Here is a 23533-nt window from a genome sequence, read left to right as displayed (position 1 = left end):
CCCTCCAGCAGCTGTGGCCACTGGCATGGTGGGAGACGCTGGTCTGGGGAGGAGAGTAGAGTCAGTGATGTTCACGGTCGCTGAGAAAGCGAGCAGGCAGCCCTGCTCCTGACCAAGCCTTTCTCTGAGGTCGGGGTCTGGGGGCGGGGTGACCCTCCACCTTACAACCGAGAGTCCGGTCCCAGCATCATGCCACTCCCAGACTCCGGCGTGGGACCGATGCCCCCCTCCCCACCCCGGTCTGTGGCCGGTTGCTCTCTGGTGGGTCCCTCACGCTGGGTGTGGGCAGTGGAGCCCCCAAGTCTCCAGGGCACGTCCTGTGAACGCCCTCCTGTTCCCAGGCCCAGCTGCCTCGGAGGTGACCACGCTGCCTGGGAAGGGGACGAGAAGGGGGCCAGGGTACACAGTGTCTCTGCGTTCGTCCTCTGTGCTTTCTCCTGCCACCGGGTGGGAATCCCCAGGACAGCAGAAATCTCCGGGTGTCTCCCTGGCTGGGGCTCCCCCACCTGTCAGCACGGAGCCAGGCCTTTCCCAGGCATCACAAAGTAGAAAGCGCATCTGTTTTCCAAGAAAGGACGCTGAGAGAGATGGCCAAATTGAGTTAGGAGTGCCAGGAATCCAGACCCACGAGTTCCCGTAAGGCCCGCCTTACCTCTGAATTACAGCTGCTTTCCGCCTTTCTGCAGGGAAACCAAGCCGCTGTCCCCGCGGCATTTACAGCAGCTTGCTTTACAGGCCCGCATGTTTGCTGCACACTGCACATCCATTCTCTCTCCTTCTTTAAACTTTTAAGCCTTTGCCTTATGAATGAGGCCACTGATTTTCTAGGTTCCCTGGGCTTTTTATATGAGGTCTTTTTCTTTCTTCTTTGCTGGTTTCTCCATAAACATGTTCTGAACACCTACTCTGTGCAAGACCTGTGACGGGCTCCCCAGGGGTCCAGAAATGGACTTGGCAGAGTTCTGGGCCTCAAGGACTTCGCATTCAGGGGGGGGTGGGAGGGAAGCTGCCCAACATGCAGAGGAGTTCGTCCCCGCTGAGCAGCCCCGTGTCGGACGCTTACTGTGCGCTGACGCCGTGTGAAGTGCTAGGGCCGAGTGCTGATGGCCAGGACCGACGAGGACCCCGAGCTCACCCCGTGGGGAGGGGGCGGTGTGTCAGGGGGTAGGAGGACAGGATCACAGGCCACTCCTGGAGCCCACAGCAAAGCCCGTGTGGTCTGGTGGGTGGGTCAGGGATGGTTTCTCTGAGTGAGTGATGGCTGAGCTGAGACCTGGGGGCTGAGCAGGAGGTTGCAGGTGAAGGGGGCGGGGGAGAGGGAATTGTTCCAGGCAGGGGGAGTTGCCCCGTGAAGATGTGGCCTCCAGAGAGAGCACGGCGTGTCCGAGAAACCGCCCGAAGTCCAGAGAGTGTGCAGTGTGGAGCGAGGCGGAGGTCGGGGTGCTGGAGCTGTCTCCGCCCCAGGCGGAGCGGAGCCCAGACGGCGGTGGCCAGCGTGTGTCACGAGCCTGGGGAGACACCGGGGGGGGGCCCAGGTCGGGCGGCTGATGCGATTTCTGTTGCTCGGAGGAAAGGCCGGGGTGGCAAGACCGTACGTGAGGAAAACTGTTCAGAGACCCCGAACTTGCTGTCGTTAATCTCAGTGACAGCTGGGCCAGAGTGGGAGAGAAGTGACAGATTCGAGACATTGTTGAGGAGAGGAATCTGTAGGACTTGCTCATCAGTCCGACCTGGAGGGTGAGGGCCGGAGGGGAGCCAGCGCAGCTCCGGGGCTTCTGTCTCGGCCCGCTGGGCTGGAGGAGGTCGCGGTCACTGCCACGTGGGACCCCGGGGTGTACGGAAGCCTGCGGCTGGAGGCCCCTAGGAGACACCCACGGACAGGAGGATCTGTGAGTGTAAAGCTCAGAATCAAGGAGGGCCTGGGAAATAACAGCTTCGGGAGTCAGCAGCAGCTACAGCCCGGGGAGTAGATAGAAACCCCCAAGGGGCACAGTGGACTGAGAGGGGAGGAGAGCCTCAGGGAGCCCCCCAGAGACACAGCATTTAAGGGGAGACAGAGGCAGAACCGCCAAGCAGTAGCAGCGAGGCCTTCTCAAGGGGGACGTTTGCACGCCCTCTTTGGTGCAGGACAGTGGCAGGACCTCAGAGACCCTGGGGCCCTGGGAGAAGACGCGGGTCACTGGACCAATTGGACCAGCAGGACCGCAGCAGAGAAGGAGGGAGGAGCTCGGCCTGCCTGGGACCTAGGTTGGTGGGGCTGCGTCAGACCCAGCACCTGGGAGCCCAGACCCCATGAGCCCCTGGGCCCTGCTCGCCTGTCTCTAACTTTCCTGCTGTGGCGAACGCCTTCCCAGCTCCTCTTTGCAAAGAATTATGCAGTTCTTGACTGGAGCTCATGGGGCAGCCCTGATGCCGAAGGGAGAAAACATGTTTGAGGAAGAGGAGCCTTTCCCCCAGTCCTGAACCGGCCGCCTCTGGACGAGAAGACTGCTTTTTTAATCTAAAAGAACTTTACATTTACGCTTGACTGAAGCACAGGCCACTTTTGTCCTGGAAGCCAATGGGAAGCCGGGGTTTGGGTAATCTATGCGAGGCCCCTTAGCTGCCCTGCATCTATCATCCCAAGTGACAGAATTTACATCATTAATCATTGGTGGCAATAGAAAAGTCATTGGAATAGAATGTTGTCACAGGATAAATGTCTCCCAATTGCATATAAATGTCTCGGCTTTACTGTACTGTTTGTGCTCGAGAAATACTGTGGTGGCTTCAAAATGGTATTTATCTGGCATCAGGAAGCCATCAACACTAGCCTGTCCTGCTCACACCCTCTCCCAAGGAAGCCTGGACTCCCCCCAGGGGCCTCAGCCTGGGGCCACCGCACACCTGGATTTGGGCAAAGGGAGGGGGTGCTGCTGGCTCCCGGGTGCTTTAGGGTGGCCGATGCCGTGAGGGTTAGAAAACGCTCCAGCCGAGTCATCCCGCCGTGACACCCTGGTCGTCGTCCCATGGCTAGAGGGATTTGCACCTTCCCTCTCCATGGCCACAGACCCTTTGATGCAGGGGAGAAAACAATGTGAACCTGGCCGGGTTGCAAGGCCAGAGGGCCAGACGCTTCCAGGCGGCTTCACCGTTTCAGAAATCAAGCCCACAGCGTTTTTTTGGCTGGCGTCTCTCTGTTCCATGACCTGAAAACACGCTGTTTTTGGAAAGTGCAGATCTGCTGACACCCTTTTCTGGAGGTCTGTGTGTTTCTCTCTGGGGCGAGCCGCCCTGCCTCGGATGGGCCAGATGCTGCTGGAGAAGGCGCTGGGCTTAGGAAGCGAGGCCCTTTCTGCTGGGATTTGAAGGAATTCTTTCTGCTTGAGCCTCAGGCTCTTCGTCCACTCAGGGTTCCTGGAGCCCTGCAGGGCCCAGTGGGGGGAGTGGGCACCCCCAGAAGCGGGGTGGGCACGCCAGGGGCCTGAGGCAGGGGGCTGCCTCGGGTGGAAGGGCTTGCAGGCCTGTTAAGGACCGACTCTGTGTGACCAACGAGCTGTGTTAAACCGGAGCCAGGTGTCTGAGCTGATAAGCCGGGGCAGGGCTTTGTGGAGTATATTTGGCGGGAGAAGAGGTAGCTCCCCTTTTCTGTAGGGAATTTCGTAAATCATGGCCTATCAGATATGGAAGTGATCTGAGGCCAGGTGGATCCCCGACTTTGGATGTCACAGACTGGTCAAATTTTAAAAACTTTTATTTGACCAAGTGAGGCCATTAAAAGCCAGTGGCCAGCTACTATATCATCATTTCATAAGTGGAAGAATATTCTAATACCAGCAATATAAGAGGGACATAATTTCAAGATAAAGAGTATTTCTCAAATGGAATAAATTTAGCTTTATGAAGAATTTGTTCTATTATACTTGTTTCATTTTGTTTTTTCTTTTTGTCCCTCGTTTTTTTAAAATCAAGAGAAAAGTCTGGCAAAAATCTGTTCCTGGTCCCTGGTCCCCTCATTTCAGGCGAGCAAAAGGGGGGAAGGTGTCTGGCCAGAGCCCCACAGCCAGCAAGGCTTGTGTATCGTCCCAGCTAACTCTGGCTTCATAACAAGTCACCTGAGACTTCGCAGAATCATTTATTATTACCACCTCTCCTGGTTCTGGGGGCCTGGCTGGGCCGGGCCAGGGGCTCTCACTTGGGGCCCCAGTGCTGCTGAGTCAGACGGTGGCTGGGCTGAGTCGTCCGGAGGGCCCCTCACTCCGTGTCTGGAAAGATGCAAACCCCTGGGGGCAGAGCAGCGGGGGGCTCCTTGGGCCTCCCTCCTTCTATGTGGTCTCCACGGCAGCTGCAGGACAACCAGACTTCTCACGTGGGCCCTAGAGGTGCGAGTCCTGACGGAACCCAGGGGAAGCTGTGTTGCCTTCATGAAGTCACATAGCATCACTTCTGTGAGCTTGTATTCAAGGAGGGGGGAATTACATGCTCTTCTTGTTGGGAGAAATGCCAAAGGATTGGCTGACATGCTCTAAAGCCACCCCATGGCTCCCAAGTTCTCCTGAGAGCCAGGTTTTAATCTGGGGTGCTGGGACCTTAGATCCCCCATCCCCTTACCTGTTCCAGGAACAAGTCTGGTGGACGATAAAGCAGGTGGCTCTCTGGTGATGGGGGGCAGTTTCCGCTTGCTGGTAGCTGCTTGCACTTCTCTGAAGTAATAAATTTCATAGATAAGGTAGATTCCATCAAATAAATATCAGTTAAGTTCTTTGATGATAAGTTCTTTGATGATCATAAACGAGATGATGAATTAAAGTTAATCTAGAGAAATAACTGATAAAGAACAGAGACTTCAGGAATACAGTGTAAACTCGCAGAATTCCAAGCGCTCACTCTTTATAAGAAGGCGGCCTGCAGCCCTGCTTGAGCACCTGCTGTGTGCAGGCCCAGTGGCGTGCAGAGGTGAGGGGGATGCGAGCCTGAGCCCCCGAGTATCGGTGATCAGGTTGGGGGCCTCCTCGGGGCACCCCGTCGGGACCAGAGCGTGGGCAGGGATGACAGCAGACCCTTATTAAACCCCTCTGCTCGGGGTGGGCTAGTGGGCTGCTGGCTTTCAGCTCTGCAGCTCCCCGCCCGGGAGGTCTGTAAGGGCTCACAGGGAGGTGAGGAGGAATAGCAGGCCACCCCAGAGCCACGTGGCCAGGCCCTGTGGGGACGCCCACAGCCCAACCCCCAGCACGGGGCCGGCAGCCTGTTCAAGCCGCACCGGGTGAAGCGCGGACAGGTGGGACAGGGAGATAGGTTTCCACCAGCCTGGGGAGGGTCCCGCGTGGTTGCTCTCCATGGGGATGAGCTGGCCAGACGGGGGGTTAAGGGTCAGCTGGGGCAGGAAGTCCATGTCCGTCACCGTTTCCTAGTTACTGGACACCAGGTGATCCCCCCACCCCGCCTGGGTCTGGCCCAGTGTCCTGCCTCCATGGGGACCCCGGCTCCCATGAAAGCCTTCCGGGGTGTCCCTGGCTTCCGCCCCACCAGCTGTGTCTGTTCATGTGTCTCTCTGCTTGGGTGGCAGGCACCCCAGAGACCTCAGTCCTCTGAAGCCTCAGGGGGGAGCCTTCTTGTTTGCTCAGGGTGACAGGCGCCGTCCCCAGGAGGTCCTGCAGAGCTGCCCCACCATGTACCCGGCCCCCGCGTCCCCTGCGACTCCTGGGAAAACAGTGGGGAAGGCTTTGCGTTTCTGCGCAGCCCGCGGCCCCTCTGAGACCTCTCTTCCACCAGCGCCAGGCGAAGCGTGGGGGCCGTGAATGAGGTCCCGGGGAAGCTGGCCAGACGCCTACCCGTGGGCCTGCGGAGGGGCCAGCACCCGGGACAGAGCAGTGGATGGACAGACACACTTAACCTTCCCCACGGACTGCCCAGAGGCCTTGTTCTTTCCCTCTGAATCACTGAGACCTGCTGGGTTGGTGGGTAATTGTTACATACTACAACTCTTGCCAAAAGGAGGGGGGAAAACAGTTCCCCAAGGTATGGAAGTCATCAGAAACAAGGACCCCCTCCGAGGCCATCACGCAAGCTGGTTTGCAGCTTTGCAGATGAAGGGGCGACTGGGGTACGTTCCCGCATGGGAAGGAGATGGAGGCTGGCCAGGATCAGAAACGGCGCTGGGAGCACGGGCCAACCAGGCCTGGCCGAGCCCCACGACCTTGAGCAGGGCTGCTGGAGCCGAGAGTCAGGCCTGGGGCGTGGGCTCCCAGTGGCACCCGCTGCCACCCTGGCCCTCGGGAGTGCGGGGTGGTAACCGGGGGCCTGGCCTCTCCCTCCTTCGCCTCCTGGGTGTCGACGCTGCTTTTCTGATCTGGTGCCTGTGAGGAGGAAATATATATTTAGACTCTTCTGTACTTTCCGTGGTAACAGTCGCTTTATTCCTGGTGAAGAATGAGGAAAATGGGTCAGCTGTATTTACTAAGAAGCGTGTTCCAGCTCCTTTTCCGAGGCTATTTATAAACTTTAAAAAATGTGAGCTAAGTTTTTTGCATCTTACTGGAAGCCACAGTGCCTATGAATACCCTTTCTATTACTATACCGGGAATCTAGCACTTCGGATTTGAAACAAGTCAACTGGGGCAGATAGAAATCTTGCAAACAGTGATTTTGATGCACTCTGGCAGGATGGGTTTGCCTCATGGTCGGATTTCTCTGGGCGTTTTCTTCGTGAGACCTAGTCTAGCTTTCCTGGGTGTGGCAAGTGGACCACACAGTCTGACCCTGGCCCCACTGGGCCCTTGGGGGCTGTAGGTCCCCGGGGTGGCGGGTGCCCGAAGCCTGGGGACTTGGGGAATTTCGGAATCGCTCATCCATCCTTTGGGGCAACGGGGCCGTGGGCCGCTCCATGGCGGGCCCTGCTGGCTCGGCCCAGGGCTCACCTTCTCCCACGTCCTCCGCCTCTGACGCCTCGGCCCGTGTGTTGCAGGGTCACCGGTCCACTCACATTGTGCCCCGTGTGTGCACAGAAAACGTAGCTTCTCTCCTTCTCTCCGCGTGGCCTGACCTTGCTTTCGAGAGGGGAGGGCTGGGCTCCTAGATTTTAGGTCCACTCTGGGAGTGTAGTCAGATGGCTTGTAGCAGCCCCTGAGGGAACCCCTCTCTGTCTGGATGTTTTGGGTCCCTATTCAGTCTTTCCGAGCGCCCCTCCCCCGCTCCCCCCTGCCCCTTGGGGTTTGGGGAGGGGTGTGTGCTCGTGACCTGGTGGTGGCTGAAGGAGGGGTCCCTGCGCTCCACGGGTAGCTCCCTGGGTGCTGCTTGCAGAAAGGCTGGACGGATGAGCCCCAGGAGCCACCGGCCCATCTGGCCTCTGGGGAGGCAGCCCCGGAGGTGGAGCTGGTCCACTTTTATCTTCTCAGCGTTCCAAGTCCCCTTCCAAAGCGGCCTCCGCATCCTGACCATCAGAGGCCTCAGCCTTCCTGCCTTCTCCCACTGAGGCGCTGGGGCCCGCAGGTCATGGGGCACTAACCCGCCCGCTGGGGGTGTCTGTCCACCAGGAGGCAGGTCTTGGGGGGCTCCTCCCCTCACTGCCTGAACAGCTGCGGGGGCCTTATTTCCTCTCTGTGCCCCCGCCTCCTAGGGGTATCACATCCATAATAAAGGTAATAATGATCATAAGAATTATCAACAGTCACCACTCGCTGATCACCTACTCTATGCCCAGCAGAGTTCTGCGCCCTCCTGTGTAGGGGCTGATTCCTCTTCAAGGCAAAGAGGGTTATTAGCGGGTGAAACAAGTTGTTCCAAGTCAGTTGCTCAGAACAGTACCCGGCAGCCTGAGTGTGAGCTCCGGGCGGTCCGTCATCCACGATTGCTCTCCCTCTCGTCCATCTACCTGCTCCGGAGCAGAAGTTCCCAAACTTTCTTGGTTCTTGGCACCCCGAGTGCCTCAGTGATTTTTGTTTTTTTTTTATGGCGTCCCTAGGCTCAAAGAATACTTAACAGTTCCATTTATTAAGCAGTTAGATCCAAACGCCTTAATAAATATTTGTGTCCTAACAACAGCCGCTTGAAAATATCATACTCATAATTTTTTATTTCATTCTTAAATTACCCAATTACTTACTAATGGGATATGTGTGCCTATCAGGGGCTGGACAGCTTTTCAAATCCCGGAGTCAGATTGGGTGCCGCCAACCCCACTTCCTGTTCCATCCAGATTTTTTCCAGGTCCTTCCTTCTTATCTCAGCAATCACTGAAAACTCAGCTTCACAGTGACATGATGTCCTCCAAAGGCTCGTAGGCTCCTCTCACGGTGAAACTGTTGTTCCAGCGGTGTCTGACAGGGGTCCGACAGATATTTAGTATTGCTTGTTTCCCTCAATAACTTAAAATATCCTGTGGTCTCATGAGTTCTCAGAGGCTCTCCAGGGTGCCTGGGTGCACAGTTTGGGAACCATGTTCCTAGGGCCTTTGGCTCCTCCTTGTTACCCAGGAAGCAGATCATTGACCCTCAGGTCTCAGACTTCTGGTACCCATCTGGGGGGTGGTGCGTGTGGGAGAGATGACAAGGATCTCGTGCCCACCTCCGTCCTCCCTCTCGGCCCCTCCCCAGTCTCTCCGGACAGGAAGAGGTGTTCCCTGCTCTCCCTCCTTCTGCATTTCATTCTCCTCCTGCCTGGGCATCAGCCAAGGGGTGAGGGTGTAGAGGGGCATCTTCTCCACACTCGAGGAAGAACCCAGGCCCCGGATTCAGAAAATCCCCCCCTCTGAACAAAATGCTCTCCAATCTGCAGCCACGCTGCTGCTTACACTAACAAAAATCATGCCAGCCGTTCAGAGCTGAGAATTCCCTTTGTTGTTTTGGTGGGTACGTGTCCTCTCCTCTGCCTGAAGTACTGAAATCCGTTGCTTCAACGGGCAGGGAGCTCCCCAAACCACTCGGTTTACAAGACAGCGAGTCTGAAAAGATTTCTAAAAGGCTGTGCCCACTTTGCAAGCATCAGAGGGGGAACCAGGTGTCTGTACCTTCCTGTTCAGCAGGTGCGTATGTCTTAGGTCGATGGTAGACCAGGTGGGCAGGGCTGCATCTTATTAAACAGGTTCTTCACCGCAGGTCCTTTGTGCTATTCCTGCTCTCACACAGCCCCTCCTCTTTACCTTTACTCCCGTCTGCCTTCCCCATCTTAACCCTCCCAGGGAAGAGTTGATTACCTCCGTCTCCCCTGGGAAGATGCCCCTGCCTGCCTTGTTCCCAGACAGGCCCTTCCCTGCCGTTCCAGCTGCGGCCACTGCACCCTCCCTCCTCCGCCTGGGTCGGTTCCAAGATCTCACCCGGCTCATTCTCACTCGGGACCTTTGCTCTTGCTGTCGCCTCCACCTGGCCTCTCTGTCTTCAGCCGCTCTCGTGCCGCCGCAGCTCATTTTGGTCTCACTTTAAATGTCGCTTCCCAAAAGGGCCGTCCGTGAGCCCCTGTCTAAAGGAGGCCCCCAGCCCCTCTGTTCAGTCCCCATGGCTCAGCCCCGGCAGAGACCCCGTCTGCATCGTGCTGTTTTCTCGGCACCCAGCGCTTTCTCAGAGCAGGGAATTTTTTTAACGGAAGGGACTTTCAGGGTCGCCAACTTTGAATTTTGCCAAGTAAGGCTTTGAAAAATTCCAGCGACCGTATATCATCGGCATTTCATAACAGAAAAGTTGGAAGGACATGATCTCCAGATGAAGGACAGTTCTTCAGATGAAATCAGTTTGGCTTTATTGGGAACGTGTTGCATTGGCCCTTCTCTCATCTCGAGGACGATGGATGGAAACCCTCACGACACGACATGAGTCCGTCAGTGAGCGCTTTGGGGACTCCGTGGTCACCCTCCCAAGGCCGTCCTTGTTTCATTCTCGTGATGTTTGTCCCCTTCGCTCGGCTGTGAGCTTCTGGTGGGGGGACCACACTTTAGACTTAAGTTGCCTTTGCTGGGCTTCACATGCCCGGGTTGGTCTCTGGAAGCTTCCAGATCTGCCCAGACGCCCCCTCCTGTAGCTTCGAGCCGGCCTCACCGCCCCTTGCTCCTTGGTGACTTGTCATCATCCTGCCACACGCTTGTCCCCCTGGTGGAGAGCCGGTGCCCAGACAGGGTCCAGGGCTCCCTCCGTTTTGTTCCCAGGGGCTGGCACCCGCGTCCCTCACTGTGCCGCGCGCTGCTTCAATCGCTGAAGACAAACCCTCAGCCGGTGGTGACCGCGGACAAGTCCGTGACAGAGACCACCCTCAGACCAGAGCTCAGGGTATGCGACACGGAGCTGTCTGTCTGTCTGTCTCTCCAATACGGAATTTAGTTTCTACTTCAATCCTTCCTTCCACCAGGACGCAGAAACATAATCTCATTTAATTCTGGGGTTTCTCAGCGCATTTAAAGCTGCCCCTAAACCACCACTGGGTTTGTCGGTGTGTGAGGGGCAGGTGGAGGGAGGGGTCTGGCCCTCACTTACTGCCATTTCCTCAGGTTCCTGGCTGCCACCCCATATGGGTCACTGCTCTGCCTCCCTGTCCCCTGGCCTCTCCAGGGCCAGGTTTCCTCAGCTGCTTCTATGCCCCTTTGGGGGCTGAGGGACCCTTTTCCTGCCCCCGCCCCCCAGCAGCCCTCTCTGTTCTCTGGGGCATAGAGTGCATGCTGTTGGCACCACGTAAGGAAGAAGACCCCTGCTGGGGACGATGGGCCTCTCTGGGGTCCTCGTGTCACCTGTCGCCAGGGCAGGAGCAGGTGGGACCACGCCCCACATGGCTTTGATTCTTCTGTTCTCTGTTCCACGCACCAGCCCTTGCCTGGGGCAGAGATGTCCTCAGTCTGATTCGCATAAAAGGCTACAAGGAAGCAGGGGCCAAGAGAAACCTCTATTCACACCTCCCACCTGTGATCCCACTGCAGATAAAGGTTCTGGTCGGGGCTTTTGCGGGGAGACTTCTAGGATGTCTGAGGAAGGAGGGAGGGTGCGGGCTGAGCCCCCGTAGGGAGCTTGTTCAGAGGGGGTGTCGGCCAGTGCCTGCTGGAGCTGTCGAGTGCTCTAGATTATTTGTTCATCTGTGTATTTGCATTTGCTTAAAACTTTCACTTTAGAAGTAATGCATGTTTAATGAGGAACAGTGAGGAGAGACAGAAAAACAAGTAGAATCAGAGTCATTTATCTCAGCACCTGGATTTATCTTTACATCTTGGTGGGTGTCTCTGAGATGGTTTAGTCATAAAAGCAGTGATAATTATAGCACCAAATATGGCTCTTGCATTGAGTGCTTACGATGCCTCCTTCTAAGAATCACACAGATATTAATTGATTGAATCATAACAACCCTGTAGGGTGGATACGACTGTTATCCTCGTTGTACAGAGAAGGACGCTGAGGCACAAAGTGTTTGTGTGATTTGTGTAAAGTCAGTCCACTGGGGAGCCTGGCGGTGCGCTCACACTGCACACCTGCACACAGGGTACGAATTTACGGCCAAGAGACGCAGCAGTGATGCACCCGCCAGTCAGGGATCTTGTCCCAATTTCTTTCAGGAGAAGAACCGTATTTCCCTCTGTGTCCTCAGGGCTCGCAACACCAATTTACTGAATGAATGAACGAATGAATGAATTCTGATGCACGCTTCTCCTCCACGAGTCACGGGCAAATTACTGTTCCTCCTGTTGGTTGCTTTCTTTCCTTTCCCTGCTCACAGCACGCGCACATCCTGGGGGCCTCCTCACACAGCTCCAGGGGCCCCCTTCACCTTTTTAGTCTTTATCTAAAAATAACGTCATTGAGGCATCTTCGACATATGATAAACTGCACATATTTAAAACGTACACCTTGGTGGGTTTTGACATCACCATCACCAGATCAAGAGAATGAAATGCCCAGCCCCCCAGAAGTGTCCTGGACCCCTTTGTAATTCCTCGCTCCAGGTCCGCCCCGCCTCCTTCCCTGGCACTGCTGTTCTGCTTTCCGTCACCATAGTTAGTTTGCGTTTCCTAGAGTGTTATCGAAATGGAATCCTACAGTCTGCACTCTTTTTTCGGTCTGCCTTATTTCACTCCACACAATTATTTGGCGGCTCGTCCACGTTGCAGGTATCAGTTCATTTCTTTTTATCGAAGAGCAGTGTTCCACTGTGTGGATAGGAGGTGATTGGTCCATTCACCTGTTGATGGACCTTTGGGTTGTTTCCAGGTTTTGACTCTTACAAATAAAGCTGATATGAACATTCGTGTGCAAGTCTCTGTATGGTCGTATGCTTTCTCTTCTCTTGGGTAGATACCTAAAAGTGGAAAGCCCGGATCACATGGAAACTGCCAAACTGCTTTCCAAAGCAGCTGTACCATTTTACATTCCAACCAGCAGCAGGGGATGAGAGTCCGAGTTCCCTCACATCCTTGCCAACACTTTGTATGGTCATTCGCTTTCTTTTTATTATTTTTTTAGATTTATGTTATTGAAGTATAGTTGATTTACAATGCTGTGTTCATTTCTGCTGTACAGCGAAGTGAGTCAGTTATACATATATATACATTCTTTTTCCTATTCTTTTCCATTATGGTTTACCACAAGCTATTGAATATAGCTCCCTGGGCTCTACAGTAGGACCTTGTTGTTTATCCAGCTTATATGTAACAGTTTGCATCTGCTGACCTCAGACCCCCACACTCCCCCTCCCACCCACCCCCCGCCCCCTGGCGACCACGAGTCTGTTCTCTGTGTTTGCGAGTCTGCTTCCGTTTTGGATTTGCTTTAATTTTAGCCATTCTAGTAGGTGGTTGGTGGCACCTGGTCGTGGTTTTAATCTGCATTTCCTTAATAACTAATGATGTTCACACACTTAATTGCCACCCCTGTGTGTTCTTGGTGAAATATCTGTTCAAATCTTTTGTCCATTTCCAAAAAATTGGGTTACCTGTGTTTTTATTATTGGGTTTTGAGAGTTCTTTATATATTGTCTAGAAAAAGTCCTTTAGCAGATATAGGCTTTACAAAGATTTTCTTCTAGTTTGTGACTTCTCTTCATTCTCATAACGGTATCTTTTGAAGAACAGAAATTAATTTTGATGAAGTCCAATTCATGGATCTTTTTGTTTTCATAGCTCATGCTTTTGGTGTTGTATCGAAGCAATCTTTGCCTAACCCAGGGTCACAGATATTTTCTCCTATGTTTTCTTACCAAAATTTTATACATTTAAACTTAGGTCTATAAGCCACTTTGAGTTCATTTTTGTCTATGGGGTGAGGTATGGGGTGAGGTTCATTTTTCTTTTTTTTTTGCATGTGGATGTCCAGTTATTCCAGCACTATTTGTTGGAAAGCCTCCCGCTTCTCCACTGAATTGCCTTTTGCTGCTTTATGGAAAATCATTCGTTCACAGGTATGAGGGTCTGTTTCTGGACCCTGTTCTATTTCAGTGATTGGTTGTCTATCTTCACACCAAACCCACTGACTTGACTGCCATAGCTTTATAATAAATAAAATCCTTAAAATCCTTAGAATCAAAGCCGTGTTAACTCTCCAACTTCATTCTTCTCTTTCAGAGCATTTTGGCAGCTCTGGGTCCTTTGTGCTTCCATATGGATTTTAGAATTGGCTCCCGTTTCTAAAACAAAGCCTGCTGGGATCATGATTGGGATCCAGCCTCACGCTGTATTCTCTGTGGGTTCCCTCCTCCAGAGTTGTCACCTGGTTCCCCCTACACGGGACAGCTCTGGGGTCAAATGAGCGGCTGGGTGGGAAGGCACCTCAGTCAGTAGAAGGAGAGGGTGTTAGTATTTATAAAGCGTTTTCAGAGACACTTTGCATTGACCTTAGGGTGTCAAGATGTGATTTTTTGTTGTTGTTGTTGAGCTGGGGGTCTCTGCTGAGGAATGCAGACCTGACAGATTCCCAAATGCTTGTGGAAGCTTCCATCACTTGTGGTCCTGGGTCAGTCCTGGCAAGGAAACCGCTCTTCCTTTTGCAAAGTACACGTGGAGCTTTAATCCACCCAGGTGGCCTGCCAGAGGTTCCCCAGGTGTGAACGCCTGCCGACCTGGGTGGACCCACAGGTGACCCTGCGAGTGGGCACCGGGCAAGGATTTCCTTCTAGAACATTCCTTTGAGGAGGAAGGAGGAGACTCGGTAACTGCAGCCCTGCCCGGCTGGCCATGTTTCCATGTGTTCCTGGCCTTAACATGTGCGTGGAACCCCTCACCTCCTTCCAGGTGTGGTGTGCGGCCCGCAGGAGCTGCCTGAAGCCCTGCGGCAGGTGCCCCGTTCCCTCTGCTTTCCTGGGCCAGCTCTCAGGGAAGGTGTTCTGCAGGGGCCGTGTGGTCGGAGAGGAGGGAAAGGCTTCGAGGAAGCTCTGATGGGCCATTTCAGTGGGCTTTTCCGAGGACTGTGCACTAGGGGCTGCCCCTGGGGAGAAGGAGCTGTTAAACTGTCGAAATAAAAAGTCATCCAAACTCCTTAGGCCAATCGAAAGCACTTAACTCACACGACAAGCAGCAAAGGCAGCAGATTTCCCTGCAGTGTGTTATGGGGGGGGGGTGGGGGGGAAAGGCTGTTGGGGAATTTAAAGAACAGAGGGAAAGTTTTAAAATACTGGAATCTACCTAGTCAATAATACATTAAATTTGGGATTCATAAAAAGTAATAGCGGTGAAAATCTCCCCAAATAAGTTTTTATTCTAGAATGGGATGGCAAATCTCCTGGAGCACTGGTTATCCCATAGGTGCGGTATTCTGAAATACAACCTGGGGCATATATATTGTCAAATAATAAAGTATTATGAAACCAATCAGCTGTGAGCTCCCCCCTTGGCAGTTTGGAAGTAAAACCCTTTCTCCTTTACAAGGCCAAGTGACTCTTAATTCCTCCCAGGAGATTTCACGTTAAAATGTGTTCACTGCCAGCTGACAAAAGAGGCGAGTCCAGATTTATTACCCTGGCACCTGCAGCAAAAAAAAAATGACGGATGATGAAAATATATTTAATTATCATTCCACGCCACATCTCTGCCTGCTCCAGTCACAGGGCTGCAGCTGTTGGCGCACACTTTATTTTAAAGTCAATGTGCTTATCTGGAGCGAAGGCTGCTAGCTCTGAGTAAATTGACTTGTGGGAGGAAAGGGTGGCGATCTTCTCTAGCCCCAGCCGAACAAATGCAGATTTGTATTCTGTGCACCTGCTTTAATTGTCTAATCCGCCCCACATCATATCAGCTCTGGGATTTGGCTTTTGTAAAGAAAACATTTGCAAGAAGTAAACTTTTCCGTGGCCTTTCTCAGCGGAAATGAACGATTTTCCTTCCTAGACTGTGAAGCTGAAGGTGGATGCTCATGTTTCTGGAGAAGCGTCTCAGACAGGAGGAGCCCTAGAGAGGCCCTGGCTGGACCCTCTTCTTCACCAGATGAGGACAGAGTCCAGAGGGCAGGCGCCGGGGCTCGCCCGGTGGGAAGTCTGGGCCTGGAGCCCTGGCCTCCTGGCTCCTGGGCAGCCCCTGTGTTCTTATGACTTGTGTCTGTGAGAGGTCCTGCCATTTGGAGTGATGAGCCTGAGTCTAGAGGATGATTCACAGAACTGCCCTCCTGTTTGTCTTCTGTTGGAGCCTTCTGGACAATGAAACCCTGGGAAGGGCAGCAGCGCTCTGACTTGGGTGAAATGTGTCAGATTTCGTGGAGTGCAGGTCAGGGGGAATCTGGCTTAGCTGTCAGGAGTGTGTACCATTAACCTGCACCTAAGATGATGCAATTTTCAACAAGAAAAGCCCAGATAATAGGCAGTACATAATGTGACAATATTCCGGCTGTATCTCTTCTTATCGGGAGAAGCCGCTCAATGCTGTGTGTATGGTGGGATTTAGTACAAAGTGATGGAATTTCCACTGAAAGTAAAATACAATAACTGGATTAGCAGTTGGGATACAAGGGAGAGATGATGCTGAGTGTTTCTGACGGTGCCTTGTGTTGCCGGTGGCTGGAGGTGGATGCCTGTGGATGGGGGCAGGAGGGGATGAGGCACAGGGAGGGGCTCATTTCCTCTGACCTTCTCTTTGATGAGTAAGGATGCAAGACTGCATCTGCTGAGCCTGCAGGACCTGAGGCGGGGGGGAGGAAGGAGAGTTCTGTCTTATGGATTTGGGCTGTGAGCAGTGTTCTTAGCCACCAAGCTTTCCACGTATTGATCGGATTTTGTCCGTAAATCAGAGAGAGTCCATCCTCATTACCACCATCTTCCCCATCCTCATCACCATCACCGTATTCCTCCTCCTCCTCCATCACTTATTATGTACCAGGCCCTTGGCTGAGTCTTTCAAATTTGTCATCTCCTGTAATCCCACGAGGTAGATATTATTCTGCTTATTCTACAGATGAGAAAACTGAAGTTTAGGTAAGTGACAGAGCTAGGACTTGAAGCCAGACCCTGGAGCCCATTCCCTCAATTATACTTTTTCACTTAGGAAATTTAAATATATAGATTTAATTTTATAGGTTAAAGGAAGGAAAGAGAAAGCCAACTCTGTCCTTTTTAAGAAAAAAGTTTGAGGACATCAACAATTTTGAGTTTGAAGACTGATGCTTGGGGATTTCTGTTCCCATGTGGCTGACAGCCCCTCAGCTCTGGGGACTAGGACCTCTGGGAGAAGGCTGGTGGGGGGGGGCAGAGCCGTGAGGGTACGTGGAGGAGGTGCTGGGGGTCCTGGCCCCAGGACTCCCCAGGGAGAGTCACAGCCTGCAGCAGGGAGCCCCAGTGGGAGGGGAGCCTCTGCTCCATCCTGGCAGTGCTGGAGCCGTCGCCCCTGGGGTGGGACAGGGACGGGGCCCTTTGGTGGCTTGCCTGGCAGGCCTGAGCACAGACACTCAACTGTGCTGTCCTCCCAGGTCTCCTACGTGGTCTCTGCCATCCCTCACACTGTCCCCGGTGTGTGTTGGTCCTGTTGGTGTCGCTTGTTTTCTTGTGATAAGTCAGAGCAAGTGGGGCCGTGCTGAGTGACCCGCACTCTGATCGCCCTCTGCCCTGGCCCCACGGCCTCCAGGAGACCTGACCTTTGTATCTCTGGTCTCCCGTGACTCCTCTGGCACCCAGCGGCCGGCCCATCGGGGGCTCTGGGTTTGACGCTTGACTGTCGTGTAGGCTGAGCGGGATTGTGACTCCATCTTCCGGGCTGAGCTGCCTGGACACGTGACAGGGTGGCAGCCCCCAGAGCACGGGGACATCCTGCACTCTCATCTGCTGCCCGCAGCTGCACACTCACAGCAGGATCTCGGGGTTGACACCAGCTCCCCACGACCACAGAGCCAGACCGATCTGTGTCTCAGAGACCAGCTCTCAGCAGATACTAGTTATGTGTCTGCTGTAGGCCCGGCGCCGGGAACCCAAGGCTCAGGGACCTCAGGGGGTCGTGATGGCTCACATGGCTGCACCCACATTCACGCTGTCGTCCCCAGACCCTGGGCCAGCGGGACTTGCGGCCGTGGCCAGAGGAGCAGACATCTCCCACGTGGATTGTATCAAAGGTCGAGGAGACGGGCCACGTCATGACTGGCTCATCAGGGTAACTATGGACAAGAAATTAATGCCGATTTTATTTCCAAGCGAGGCTGATGACTCTCTTTACCACATTAATTTTTATTAAGCATTTTATGTATTATTCCATAACCACAGAGTATGCAGAGACAGTTTAGAACACATTATGGGTTGTGCGTTTGGTAATTTCCATATGGCCTCAGTCCAGAACGTAGAAAAGACAGTAAACATGATTGTTTTCCCGTAGAAGGGAATCACCATGGTGATGTGCGGACGGGCCTTGGAACCAGCGGCACTGCCCACAGTCTGGGCTCACGAGCCAGCGCCACCCCGTCCTCGGGACAGTGGCGACGCCCGACCCTGTGGGGCAGCCTCCTGGCCCCTCGTCTCGGGCTACAGGGCTTCTGCTCAGCCCCATTCCCTCCCCCGGCCTCTGCTGCCAGCACCCTTTTCTACTCCATCACTGGACACATCACACAGGTCCTTCTTGCTGCTCAGGTGTCCCCTCAGGGAAGCCTTCCTTCCTGCCCGGAGCAAGTAACCCCGGTCACTCTTGATCACAGTGCAAGGTCTGTTTTCATCATGGCGTTGATTTACTCCTGGAGGGCTTTTGCTTAGCATCTGTCTCCTCGCGGCCTCGAGCTCCACGAGATCAGGGACCTTATCTGTCCATCCCAGCATCTCGGGTAACTAGCCCACCCACAGCGCCTAGTAGGCATGCTACAAATATTTATTGGGTGAATGAATGAATGAATGAATGAATGTCTCCTCCCCTGGACTGGTGAGGTCCCCAAGAGCAGCGCCAAGCATCCCGGCGCCTCTGCCGCATCTCTGTGCAGCCTTAAACCGTCCAACCGGGAGGCCGGGACGGAGCCCCTGTCGGGGAACCGGTGCCGGGCCAGGGGCTGTGGATTGTTTAGTGAAAGCTCAGAAGAGATTTCTGAGCTTTTTGGGGAGCCAAGAGCCTGAAATGAGTAACCATCTAGGGACTCCAGGAGCGGTAGAATCAGGGGTGCGATGGTGTGACGTGGGTCATAGTAGGGAGGACGGAGAAGGCCGGTGTCCACTCTGCAGGTGTCATCATCGCCTTTGTCTCCGTCTTGGTCACCATCATCGCCTGTTTCTTCCTGTGCCGGGCCAGGCCAGCACGAGCCCCACCTGCTCGTGGCATCCTCAGTCTCCTGACAGGTGCGCAGGGATAGTCTCCTACCCCGGAGGAGCCCACCAGCCAGTAAGTGCGGGGCAGGGAAGGACTTGGGACCCTCTCCTCCCTCCACCTGCCGCTGCCTCTCTGGGCACACCCCAGGGGGCATCTCACAACTGTAGGGGAGTCCCAGCAGGACTCCTAAGTCAGCTTCAGTGCTGTCCACGGGCGCCGGGCGCCGGAATGCTTGAAGCCGCAGGACACCGTCGGGAGACCCTGCCACCTGCGATCTCCCAGGTGCCCAGCTCTCCAGGCCCTTCCCTGATCCCATTCCCTCCAGGGTCAGACGCAGTGTGTCCATTCGACATCGAGGAAGCCGTGATCTGGAGAGCACAGGGCCTTGACGTCATCACGCGTCTCGCGACCCTGAGGCACAGATTTGGGTGCAAGTGCTTCGTGTTGGAGGCGACCCCTCAGGAGTCAGTGAGCAGTTAGCGCTGTGGGCTCAGAGACGGCTAGAGCACACCGCCAAGTGGCCCCGGCGGGGAGGGGGACGGAGCCGGGGCATTGACCCACCAGCCCCTGTCCCCGTGGGCACTTCTGGACAGCCCTGCAGGCTGACGGAGCCCCGCCTGAGAGCAGCGGTCAAATGCTCAGAGTGGTCTGTGGGTGACCTCTGGCCAGGTGGAGGCCGTACCGGAGGGCTGGACTGCTCCGTAACCTTGCCGAGCCCGGCAGTGCCTGGGATGGGCCAGAAGCCAGGCGTGGCCTCTCAGGGCTCTTTCCCAGGACTCCAGAAGGAGAGGTGGGAGGCCTGAGTCTTGACAAATTCAGCCACCAGAGTCTGAAAGCCAGGGGAGTCCAGCGGGCCTTGCTGGGGCAGCGTGGCTGGGGGTGCACGTGGGGCTGTGCTGCCGTCACGGGGGGAGCCTTGCCCACGGGGTCCAGCGTGGGAACCTGTGCCCTTAGTGGCTCCACGGGCTGCACGCAGGCCTGCCCCCATGCCCTCATTCTCTTCTCAGCATTTTTTGCTTTAAAGAAATCTCACTTTACAAACGGTTTCCTGCACATTACAAGTGCTGTTCGCAGCGCTTACACCCTGTTTCATAATTGGCCCATACAGTACACACTGTTCAGAATTTTTAATCAACGATGGCAAGTTGCCCCAGCAATTTAAATAAAAAGTATATAAATGAATTTAGTATTTTAATATTACAATGACATTAGCCTTATATATGTACTTAGCAATTTCATGCAGTATTATAATTTCGTAAAATAGTCCTCTTCATTTGGCTGGCGGATAAACCCTGGAGTTAAAACCATGGGCTCTTTGTGCAACCAGCAGAGAAGGGAGAGAGCTCAGAAGGGGGAGGGCAACGTGCAGGCCAGGCCGTCCCCTCCCTGGTGATTCCACTGCACCTGTGCTGGGAGGTGGGCATTCAGCCGGTGGCCTTGGGCAACCCTGACTCAGCGGTGCTGCCGCCGGTGCACACCTGGGCAGCCTGTCGCGTGCCCGGAGCGGGTGGGGGGAGCACGAGACGGTGCCTCGGGGCAGAATGAGAACATCAATGCAGGGAGGGCCAGCCCTGCCAGCTTCCAGTAATTTCTGAGGGCCTCCTCCTGTTGTGCTGGGGATTGTACCGACCACTCTGCGGGTGTTAGCCCTGCTCAAGGTCACGGTGACCTGCCCGTGGCTGATGCAGTGGACGGTCCTCATGTCCCTTGACGGCCAGCAGCATCTAACACGGCTGATCCCTCCTCCTCTCTGGAGTGGTCCACTTGGATTCTGGGACGCCATGGTTTCCTGGTTTCCTGCCACCTCCATCTCCTCTGGAGGTCTCAGGGCTCGGCTGTGGTCCCCTTCTCTCCCGCTGAGTCCCTTGGGGCTGCTGCACTCTGGAAAGTTACTGCCCCCGAGGTCAAGGGAAAGAGGTTATGGGGCGTCATCGGAGGGTGGGGAAGTGCCAGAAACAGGTGGTGGACGCCGCTGACCACCAGCCTCATCTCCCACCTCTTCCCTCGCCTCCCTTCAGTCCCCTCCCGGCTTGGCCGCCAGAGTGATTCCTTTTTTTCTTTTAAATTATTTATAATTGTGGTAATTGCAATACACATACCATAAAATTGACCATTTTAGCCATTTTAAGTGTGCAGTTCAGTGGCATTAAGTGCATTCCCACTGTTGTTCAGCCATCACCACCGTCCATTTCCAGAATTCTTTTTGTCTTGCAAAACGGAAACTCTGTCCCACTAACTTCCTGTTTCTCCCTCCTCCAGCTCCTGACACCCACCATCTACTTCCTTTCTCTACGATTTTGACCCCTCTGAGCACCTCATGTGAGTGGAATCATATAGTACTTGTCTTTCTGCAACTGACTTATTTCACTGAGTATGATGTCTTCAAGCTTCATCCACATTGTAGCTTGTGTCAGAATTTCCTTCTTTTTAAGGCTGATTAACATTCCATTCTGTGGATGGACCACATTTTGTTTGTCCATTCATCTGTCCATGGACACTTGGGTTGCTTCTACCCTTTGGCTCTTGTGAATGATGTTCTCTGAATGTGGGTGCATAGATACAGTGATTCTTTAAAACACAAGTCAGACTACCCTGTGACCCAGCAATCCCACTCCTGGGTATATATTTGAAAAAATCAAAAACACTAATTTGAAAAGATACATGCACCCCAGTGTTCATGGCAGCACTGTTTACAATAGCCAAGATATGGAAGCAACCTAAGCGTCCATCAGCAGATGAATGGATAGAGAAGATGTGGTGTGTGTGTATATATATATATATATATATACACACACACACACACACACACAGTGGAATATTACTCAGCCATAAAAAAGGAAATTTTGCCATTTGCAACAACATGGATGGACTTGGAGGGTGTTATGCTAAGTGAAATAATTCAGACAGAGAAAGACATACACTATATGATATCCCTTTTACGTGGAATCTAAAAATACAACAAACTAGTGAATACGACAAAAACGAAACAGACTCACAGATACAGAGAAAAAACCAGTGGTTACCAGTGGGGAGAGGGAAGCGGGGAGGGGCAGTGTAGGGGTAGGGGAGTGGAAGGTACAAACTACTATGTATAAAATAAACCACAAGGATATATTGTACAACACAGGGAATATACCCAATATTTTATAATAACTATAAATGGAGTATAACCTTTAAAAATGTTGACTCACTATACTGTTCACCTATAACTTAAGAAATATTATACATCTAGAGACTGTCATACAGAGTGAAGTAAGTCAGAAAGAGAAAAACAAATATTGTATATTAACGCATATATGTGGAATCTAGAAAAATGGTACAGATGAACCGGTTTGCAAGGCAGAAATAGAGACACAGTTGTTGAGAACAAACATATGGACACCGAGGAGGGAAAGTGGCGGGGGGTGGTGATGGTGGGATGAATTGGGAGATTGGGATTGACATGTATACACTAATATGTATAAAATGGATAACTAATGAGAACCTGCTGTATAAAAATTGAAAAAAAGGTACTCTTCATCAACTATACTTAAAAAAAAACCACACACACACAAAAAAACCACATGTCAGACCACATGGCGTTTTAGTTCTCTTGGTGGAGAAGCCCACAGCCACACGATGCCACACTGCCTCATTTACTCCTGCCCTCGACTCCTCACTCCCCTGCGGCCACGCTGATCTGGGCTCACCCCTGCTTCTGGTACAGGCACAGGCACAGGCTGTGCCCTCTGTGCCCTCCGCCCGGATGCCCTTCCCTGAGGGCTTTCTCCCTCACCTCCCTTAGGTCTTTGTTCGGGTGTTACACCTGCCCTGATCACCCCAGTTAACGTTGTGTCATCCCCCCTCCTCTGCACTTCCAATCCTCCCGACCTGGTTCTCCTTCTCAAAATATTAGCACTGATCACTTTCTAGCATATTATATAATTTACTTTTGCATTATGTGGATTATCTGTCTTCTACTCTTAGAGGGCAGAAATCTTTTCTGTTTTGTTCACTGATGTTTCCTGAGCACCTAGAATAGTGCTTGATATGTAATAGGTACTCAATAAATACGTGTTGAATGAATGCATGATTCTATTTCTGTAGCAGCTTTATTATGATATAATTCCTATAGCATATGATTCACCCATTAAAGCGCACAATTCAGTGGGTTTAGTATATTCACTGAGTTGTGCTACCATCAGCACAGCCAATTTTTGGGCATTTTCATAATCCTCCAAAGAAACCCTTTAGCTGTCACTCCCCAATCTCTCTAGCCCTAGGCAACTGCTAATCTGTTTCCTGTCTCTATAGATTACTGTCTTCTGGACATTTCATATAAACGGGATCATATAATAGGTAGTCTTTTGTGTCTGGCTTCTTTCCCTTAGCACGATGTTTCCAAGGTTCATCCATATTGTAGCAGGTATCAGTACTTCATTCGTTTCTGTATTGCTGGATAATATTCCACTGTATAGATATATCATATTTTGTTTATCCATTCATTAGCTGATGGACATTTGGGTTGTTTCTACTTTTTGGCTGTTATGAATAATGCTGCTGTGACCATTCATGCACAATCCCTTTTGTGTGGACATATAGTTTGATTTCTCTTAGGTGTATACCTAGGAGTGGAATTGCTGGGGAATATGGAAACTTTACTTTTAACCTTTTGAGGAACTGCTAGATTGTTTTCCAAAGTGGTTGCACTATTTTACATTCCTCCCAGCTGTATACGAGAATTTTAATTTCCCTGCATCTTCACCAACATTATCTTTCTTTTTGATTATAGCCATCCAAATGGGTGTGAGGTGGTGTCTCATGTGGTTTTGATTTGCATTTCCCTGGTGACTAATGATTTTGAGACTCTTCCATTTGCATATTTGTATATCTTCCATTTACTTATTTTTTTTGGAGAAATGT

The 23533-nt window shown here is 52.7% G+C and overlaps 1 protein-coding gene across 12 annotated transcripts in view; it reads left to right on the top strand.

Annotated features, from left to right (window-relative positions):
- The window catches only part of CAMTA1 (calmodulin binding transcription activator 1), an 891439-nt gene that overhangs the window by 138618 nt on the left and 729288 nt on the right, over positions 1–23533 (top strand). The window lies entirely within an intron of this gene.

This window comes from Balaenoptera borealis, assembly GCF_965194805.1.
Source record: "Balaenoptera borealis genome assembly, chromosome: 1".
Lineage (NCBI taxonomy): Eukaryota > Metazoa > Chordata > Mammalia > Artiodactyla > Balaenopteridae > Balaenoptera > Balaenoptera borealis.
The sequence above is the reverse complement of the archived record's forward strand: the minus strand, read 5'-3'. Positions and strand labels throughout refer to the sequence as shown.